The 7,534-nt window shown below is 51.9% G+C and overlaps 1 protein-coding gene across 1 annotated transcript in view; it reads right to left on the reverse strand.

Moving 5' to 3' along the window:
• The window catches only part of LOC139255979 (3 beta-hydroxysteroid dehydrogenase type 7-like), a 59,550-nt gene that overhangs the window by 39,777 nt on the left and 12,239 nt on the right, over window positions 1-7,534 (reverse strand). The window lies entirely within an intron of this gene.

A 7,534-nucleotide genomic window follows, 5' to 3' on the forward strand; every position in this document is an offset into this window, starting at 1 on the left:
TCTAACCCAGGTATATGAGACCAGAACTGTGTACAGTGCTCCAAGTGTGGTCGAACCCAGGTATATGGGACAAGAATTGTACACAGTGCTCCAAGTGTTGTCTAACCCAGGTATATGGGACCAGAACTGTGCACGGTGCTCCAAGTGTGGTCTAACCCAGGTATATGAGACCAGAACTGTGTACAGTGCTCCAAGTGTGGTCGAACCCAGGTATATGGGACCAGAACTGTGCACAGTGCTCCAAGAGTGGTCCAACCCAGGGATATGGGACCAGAACTGTGCACGGTGCTCCAAGTGTGGTCTAACCCAGGTTTCTGGGACCAGAACTGTGCACGGTGCTCCAAGTGTGGTCTAACCAGACCAGAACTGTGCACAGTGCTCCAAGTGTGGTCTAACCAGACCAGAACTGTGCACAGTGCTCCAAGTGTGGTCTAACCAGACCAGAACTGTGCACAGTGCTCCAAGTGTGGTCTAACCAGACCAGAACTTTGCACAGTGCTCCACGTGTGGTCTAACCCATGGATATGGAGACGAGGACTGTGCACAGTGCTCCAATTGTGGTCTAACCCAAGTATATGGGACCAGAACTGTGCACGGTGCTCCAAGTGTGGTGCAACCCAGGTATATGGGACCAGAACTGTACACAGTGCTCCAAGTGTGGTCTAAACCAGGTATATGGGACCAGAACTGTGCACAGTGCTCCAGGAGTGGTCCAACCCAGGTATATGGGACCAGAACTTTGCACAGTGCTCCAAGTGTGGTCCAACCCAGGGTTATTGAGGCCAGAACTGTGCACAGTGCTCCAAGTCTGGTCTAACCCAGGTATATGGGACCAGAACTGTACACAGTGCTCCAAGTGTGGTCTAAACCAGGTATATGGGACCAGAACTGTGCACGGTGCTCCAAGTGTGGTCTAACCAAGGTACATGAGACCAGAACTGTGCACAGTGCTCCAAGTGTGGTCGAACCCAGGTATATGGGACCAGAACTATGCACAGTGCTCCACGTGTGGTCTAACCCAGGTATATGGGACCAGAACTGTGCATAGTGCTCCAGTTGTGGTCTAACCCAGGTATATGGAGACCAGAACGGTGCACAATGCTCCAAGTGTGGTCCAACCCAGGTATTTGGGACCAGAACTGTGCACAGTGCTCCAAGTGTGCTCAAACCAATATATGGGACCAGAACTGTGCACAGTGCTTCAAGTGTAGTCTAACCCAGGTTTCTGGGACCAGAACTGTGCACAGTGCTCCAAGTGTGGTCTAACCCAGGTTTCTGGGACCAGAACTGTGCACAGTGCTCCAAGTGTGGTCCAACCAGACCAGAACTGTGCACAGTGCTCCAGGTGTGGTCTAACCCAGGTATATGGGACCAGAACTGTGCATAGTGCTCCAAGTGTGGTCTAACCCATGTATATGGAGACCAGAACTGTGCACAGTGCTCCAAGTGTGGTCTAACCCATGTATATGGAGACCAGAACTGTGCACAGTGCTCCAAGTGTTGTCCAACCCACGTATATGGGACCAGAACTGTGCACGGTGCTCCAAGTCTTGTCCAACCCACGTATATGGGACCAGAACTGTGCACGGTGCTCCAAGTGTGGTCGAACCCAGGTATATGGAGACCAAAACTGTGCACGGTGCTCCAAGTGTGGTCTAACCCAGGCATATGGAGACCATAACTGTGCACAGTGCTCCAAGTGTGGTCCAACCCAGGTATATGGGACCAGAACTGTACACAGTGCTCCAAGTGTGCTCTAACCCAAGTATATGGGACCAGAACTGTGCACGGTGCTCCAAGTGTGGTGTAACCCAGGTATATGGAACCAGAACTGTGCACGGTGCTCCAAGTGTGGTCTAACCCAGGTATATGGAGACCAGAACTGTGCACAGTGCTCCAAGTGTGCTCTAACCCAGGTATATGGGACCAGAACTGTGCACAGTGCTCCAAGAGTGGTCCAACCCAGGTATATGGGACCAGAACTTTGCACAGTGCTCCAAGTGTGGTCTAACCCAGGGATATTGAGGCCAGAACTGTGCACAGTGCTCCAAGTGTGGTCTAACCCAGGTATATGGAGACCAGAACTGTGCACAGTGCTCCAAGTGTGCTCTTTCCCAGGTGTATGGGACCAGTACTGTGCACAGTGCTCCACGTGTGGTCTAACCCAGGTATATGGGACCAAAACTGTGCACGGTGCTCCGTGTGCTCTTTTCCAGGTATATGGGACCAGAACTGTGCACAGTGCTCCAAGAGTGGTCCAACCCAGGTATATGGGACCAGAACTTTGCACAGTGCTCCAAGTGTGGTCTAACCCAGGGATATTGAGGCCAGAACTGTGCACAGTGCTCCAAGTGTGGTCGAACCCAGGTATATGGGACCAGAACTGTGCATAGTGCTCCAGCTGTGGTCTAACCCAGGTATATGGAGACCAGAACTATGCACAATGCTCCAAGTGTGGTCTAACCCAGGTATATGGGACCAGAACTGTACACAGTGCTCCAAGTGTGGTCTAACCCAGGTATATGGGACCAGAACTGTGCACGGTGCTCCAAGTGTGGTGTAACCCTGGTATATAGAACCAGAACTGTGCACAGTGCTCCAAGCGTGGTCCAACCCAGGTTTATGAGACCAGAACTGTGCACAGTGCTCCAAGTGTGGTCGAACCCAGGTATATGGGACCAGGACTGTACACAGTACTCCAAGTGTGGTCTAACCCAGGTATATGGGACCAGAACTGTGCACGGTGCTCCAAGTGTGGTGTAACCCAGGTATATGGAACCAGAACTGTGCACGGTGCTCCAAGTGTGGTCTAACCCAGGTATATGGAGACCAGAACTGTGCACAGTGCTCCAAGTGTGCTCTTTCCCAGGTGTATGGGACCAGAACTGTGCACAGTGCTCCAAGAGTGGTCCAACCCAGGTATATGGGACCAAAACTGTGCACGGTGCACCAAGTGTGGTCTAACCCAGGTTTCTGGGACCAGAACTGTGCACGGTGCTCCAAGTGTGGTCTAACCCAGGTTTCTGGGACCAGAACTGTGCACAGTGCTCCAAGTGTGGTCTAACCAGACCAGAACTGTGCACAGTGCTCCAAGTGTGCTCTTTCCCAGGGAAATGGGACCAAAACTGTGCACAGTGCTCTCAAGTGTGGTCCAACCCAGGAAATGGGACCAGAACTGTGCATAGTGCTCCAAGTATGGTCGAACCCAGGTATATGGAGACCAGAACTGTACACAGTGCTCCAAGTGTGGTCTAACCCAAGTATATGAGACCAGTACTGTGCACAGTGCTCCAAGTGTGGTCTAACCCAGGTATATGGGACCAGAACTGTGCACGGTGCTCCAAGTGTGGTCTAACCAGACCAGAACTGTGCACGGTGCTCCAAGTGTGGTGTAACCCAGGGATATGGGACCAGAACTGTGCACAGTGCTCCAAGTGTGATCTAACCAGACCAGAACTGTGCACGGTGCTCCAAGTGTGGTCTAACCAGACCAGAACTGTGCACAGTGCTCCAAGTGTGGTCTAACCCAGGTATATGGGACCAGAACTGTGCACAGTGCTCCAAGTGTGGTCTAACCAGACCAGAACTGTGCACAGTGCTCCAAGTGTGGTCTAACCCAGGTATATGAGACCAGAACTGTACACAGTGCTCCAAGTGTGGTCTAACCCAGGTATATGGGACCAGAACTGTGCACAGTGCTCCAAGTGTGGTCTAACCCAGGTATATGAGACCAGAACTGTGCACAGTGCTCCAGGAGTGGTCCAACCCAGGTATATGGGACCAGAACTGTACACAGTGCTCCAAGTGTGGTCTAACCCAGGTATATGGGACCAGAACTGTACACAGTGCTCCAAGTGTGGTCTAACCCAGGTATATGAGACCAGAACTGTGCACAGTGCTCCAGGTGTGGTCTAACCCAGGTATATGGGACCAGAACTGTACACAGTGCTCCAAGTGTGGTCTAACCCAGGTATATGGGACCAGAACTGTGCACGGTGCTCCAAGTGTGGTCTAACCCAGGTATATGGGACCAGAACTGTGCACAGTGCTCCAAGTGTGGTCTAACCAGACCAGAACTGTACACAGTGCTCCAAGTGTGGTCCAAACCAGGTATATGGGACCAGAACTGTGCACGGTGCTCCACGTGTGGTCGAACCCAGGTATATGGGACCAGAACTGTACACGGTGCTCCAAGTGTGCTCTAAACCAGGTATATGGGACCAGAACTGTGCACGGTGCTCCAAGTGTGGTCCAACCCAGGTATATGGGACCAGAACTATGCACAGTGCTCCACGTGTGGTCGAACCCAGGTATATGGGACCAGAACTGTACACGGTGCTCCAAGTGTGGTGTAACCCAGGGATATAGAACCAGAACTGTACACAGTGCTCCAAGTGTGGTGCAACCCAGGTATATGGGACCAGAACTGTACACAGTGCTCCAAGTGTGGTCCAACCCAGGTATATGGGACCAGAACTGTGCACGGTGCTCCAAGTGTGGTCCAACCCAGGTATATGGGACCAGAACTATGCACAGTGCTCCACGTGTGGTCTAACCCAGGTATATGGGTCCAGAACTGTGCATAGTGCTCCAAGTGTGGTCAACCAGACCAGAACTGTGCACAGTGCTGCAAGTGTGGTCTCACCAGACCAGAACTGTGCACAGTGCTCCAGGTGTGGTCTAACCCAGGTATATGGGACCAGAACTGTGCATAGTGCTCCAAGTGTGGTCTAACCCATGTATATGGAGACCAGAACTGTGCACAGTGCTCCAAGTGTTGTCCAACCCACGTATATGGGACCAGAACTGTGCACAGTGCTCCAAGTGTTGTCCAACCCACGTATATGGGACCAGAACTGTGCACGGTGCTCCAAGTGTGGTCGAACCCAGGTATATGGAGACCAGAACTGCACACAGTGCTCCAAGTGTGGTCGAACCCAAGTATATGGGAGCAGTACTGTGCACAGTGCTCCAAGTGTGGTCTAACCCAGGTATATGGGACCAGAACTGTGCACAGTGCTCCAAGTGTGCTCAAACCAATATATGGGACCAGAACTGTGCACAGTGCTTCAAGTGTAGTCTAACTCAGGTTTCTGGGACCAGAACTGTACACAGTGCTCCAAGTGTGGTCTAACCCAAGTATATGGGACTAGTACTGTGCACAGTGCTCCAAGTGTGGTCTAACCCAGGTATATGGGACCAGAACTGTGCACGGTGCTCCAAGTGTGGTCTAACCCAGGTATATGAGACCAGAACTGTGCACAGTGCTCCAGGAGTGGTCCAACCCAGGTATATGGGACCAGAACTTTGCACAGTGCTCCAAGTGTGGTCTAACCCAGGGTTATTGAGGCCAGAACTGTGCACAGTGCTCCAAGTCTGGTCTAACCCAGGTATATGGGACCAGAACTGTGCATTGTGCTTCAGGTGTGGTCTAACCCAGGTATATGGAAAACCAGAACTCTGCACAATGCTCCAAGTGTGGTCTAACCCAGGTATATGGGACCAGAACTGTACACAGTGCTCCAAGTGTGGTCTAACCCAGGTATATGGGACCAGAACTGTGCACGGTGCTCCAAGTGTGGTGTAACCCTGGTATATAGAACCAGAACTGTGCACAGTGCTCCAAGTGTGCTCTTTCCCAGGTATATGGGACCAGAACTGTGCACAGTGCTCCAAGAGTGGTCCAACCTAGGTATATGGGACCAGAACTGTGCACGGTGCTCCAAGTGTGGTGTAACCCAGGGATATAGAACCAGAACTGTGCACAGTGCTCCAAGTGTGGTCGAACCCAGGTATATGGGACCAGGACTGTACACAGTGCTCCAAGTGTGGTCCAACCCAGGTATATGGGACCAGAACTATGCACAGTGCTCCACGTGTGGTCTAACCCAGGTATATGGGACCAGAACTGTGCATAGTGCTCCAGTTGTGGTCTAACCCAGGTATATGGAGACCAGAACTGTGCACAATGCTCCAAGTGTGGTCTAACCCAGGTTTCTGGGACCAGAACTGTGCACAGTGCTCCAAGTGTGGTCCAACCAGACCAGAACTGTGCACAGTGCTGCAAGTGTGGTCTCACCAGACCAGAACTGTGCACAGTGCTCCAGGTGTGGTCTAACCCAGGTATATGGGACCAGAACTGTGCATAGTGCTCCAAGTGTGGTCTAACCCATGTATATGGAGACCAGAACTGTGCACAGTGCTCCAAGTGTGGTCTAACTCATGTATATGGAGACCAGAACTGTGCACAGTGCTCCAAGTGTTGTCCAACCCACGTATATGGGACCAGAACTGTGCACAGTGCTCCAAGTCTTGTCCAACCCACGTATATGGGACCAGAACTGTGCACGGTGCTCCAAGTGTGGTCGAACCCAGGTATATGGAGACCAGAACTGTACACAGTGCTCCAAGTGTGGTCTAACCCAAGTATATGGGACCAGTACTGTGCACAGTGCTCCACGTGTGGTCTAACCCAGGTATATGGGACCAAAACTGTGCACGGTGCTCCAAGTGTGGTCTAACCCAGGCATATGGAGACCATAACTGTGCACAGTGCTCCAAGTGTGGTCCAACCCAGGTATATGGGACCAGAACTGTACACAGTGCTCCAAGTGTGCTCTAACCCAAGTATATGGGACCAGAACTGTGCACGGTGCTCCAAGTGTGGTGTAACCCAGGTATATGGAACCAGAACTGTGCACGGTGCTCCAAGTGTGGTCTAACCCAGGTATATGGAGACCAGAACTGTGCACAGTGCTCCAAGTGTGCTCTAACCCAGGTATATGGGACCAGAACTGTGCACAGTGCTCCAAGAGTGGTCCAACCCAGGTATATGGGACCAGAACTTTGCACAGTGCTCCAAGTGTGGTCTAACCCAGGGATATTGAGGCCAGAACTGTGCACAGTGCTCCAAGTGTGCTCTTTCCCAGGTATATGGGACCAGAACTGTGCACAGTGCTCCAAGTGTGGTCTAACCAGACCAGAACAGTGCACAGTGCTCCAAGTGTGGTCTAACCCAGGTATATGGGACCAGAACTGTGCACAGTGCCCCAAGTGTGGTGTAACACAGGTATATGGGACCAGAACTGTGCACAGTGCTCCACGTGTGGTCTAGCCCAGGTAAATGGGACCAGAACTGTGCACAGTGCTCCAAGTGTGCTCAAACCAATATATGGGACCAGAACTGTGCACAGTGCTTCAAGTGTCGTCTAACCCAGGTATATGGGACCAGAACTGTGCACGGTGCTCCAAGTGTGGTGTAACCCTGGTATATAGAACCAGAACTGTGCACAGTGCTCCAAGTGTGGTCCAACCCAGGTATATGGGACCAGAACTGTACACAGTGCTCCAAGTGTGGTCTAACCCAGGTATATGGGACCAGAACTGTGCACGGTGCTCCAAGTGTGGTCCAACCCAGGTATATGAGAGCAGAACATTGCACAGTGCTCCAAGTGTGGTCGAACCCAGGTATATGGAGACCAGAACTGAACACAGTGCTCCAAGTGTGGTCTAACCCAAGTATATGGGACCAGTA

Source organism: Pristiophorus japonicus, unplaced genomic scaffold (assembly GCF_044704955.1).
Source record: "Pristiophorus japonicus isolate sPriJap1 unplaced genomic scaffold, sPriJap1.hap1 HAP1_SCAFFOLD_662, whole genome shotgun sequence".
Classification (NCBI taxonomy): domain Eukaryota; kingdom Metazoa; phylum Chordata; class Chondrichthyes; family Pristiophoridae; genus Pristiophorus; species Pristiophorus japonicus.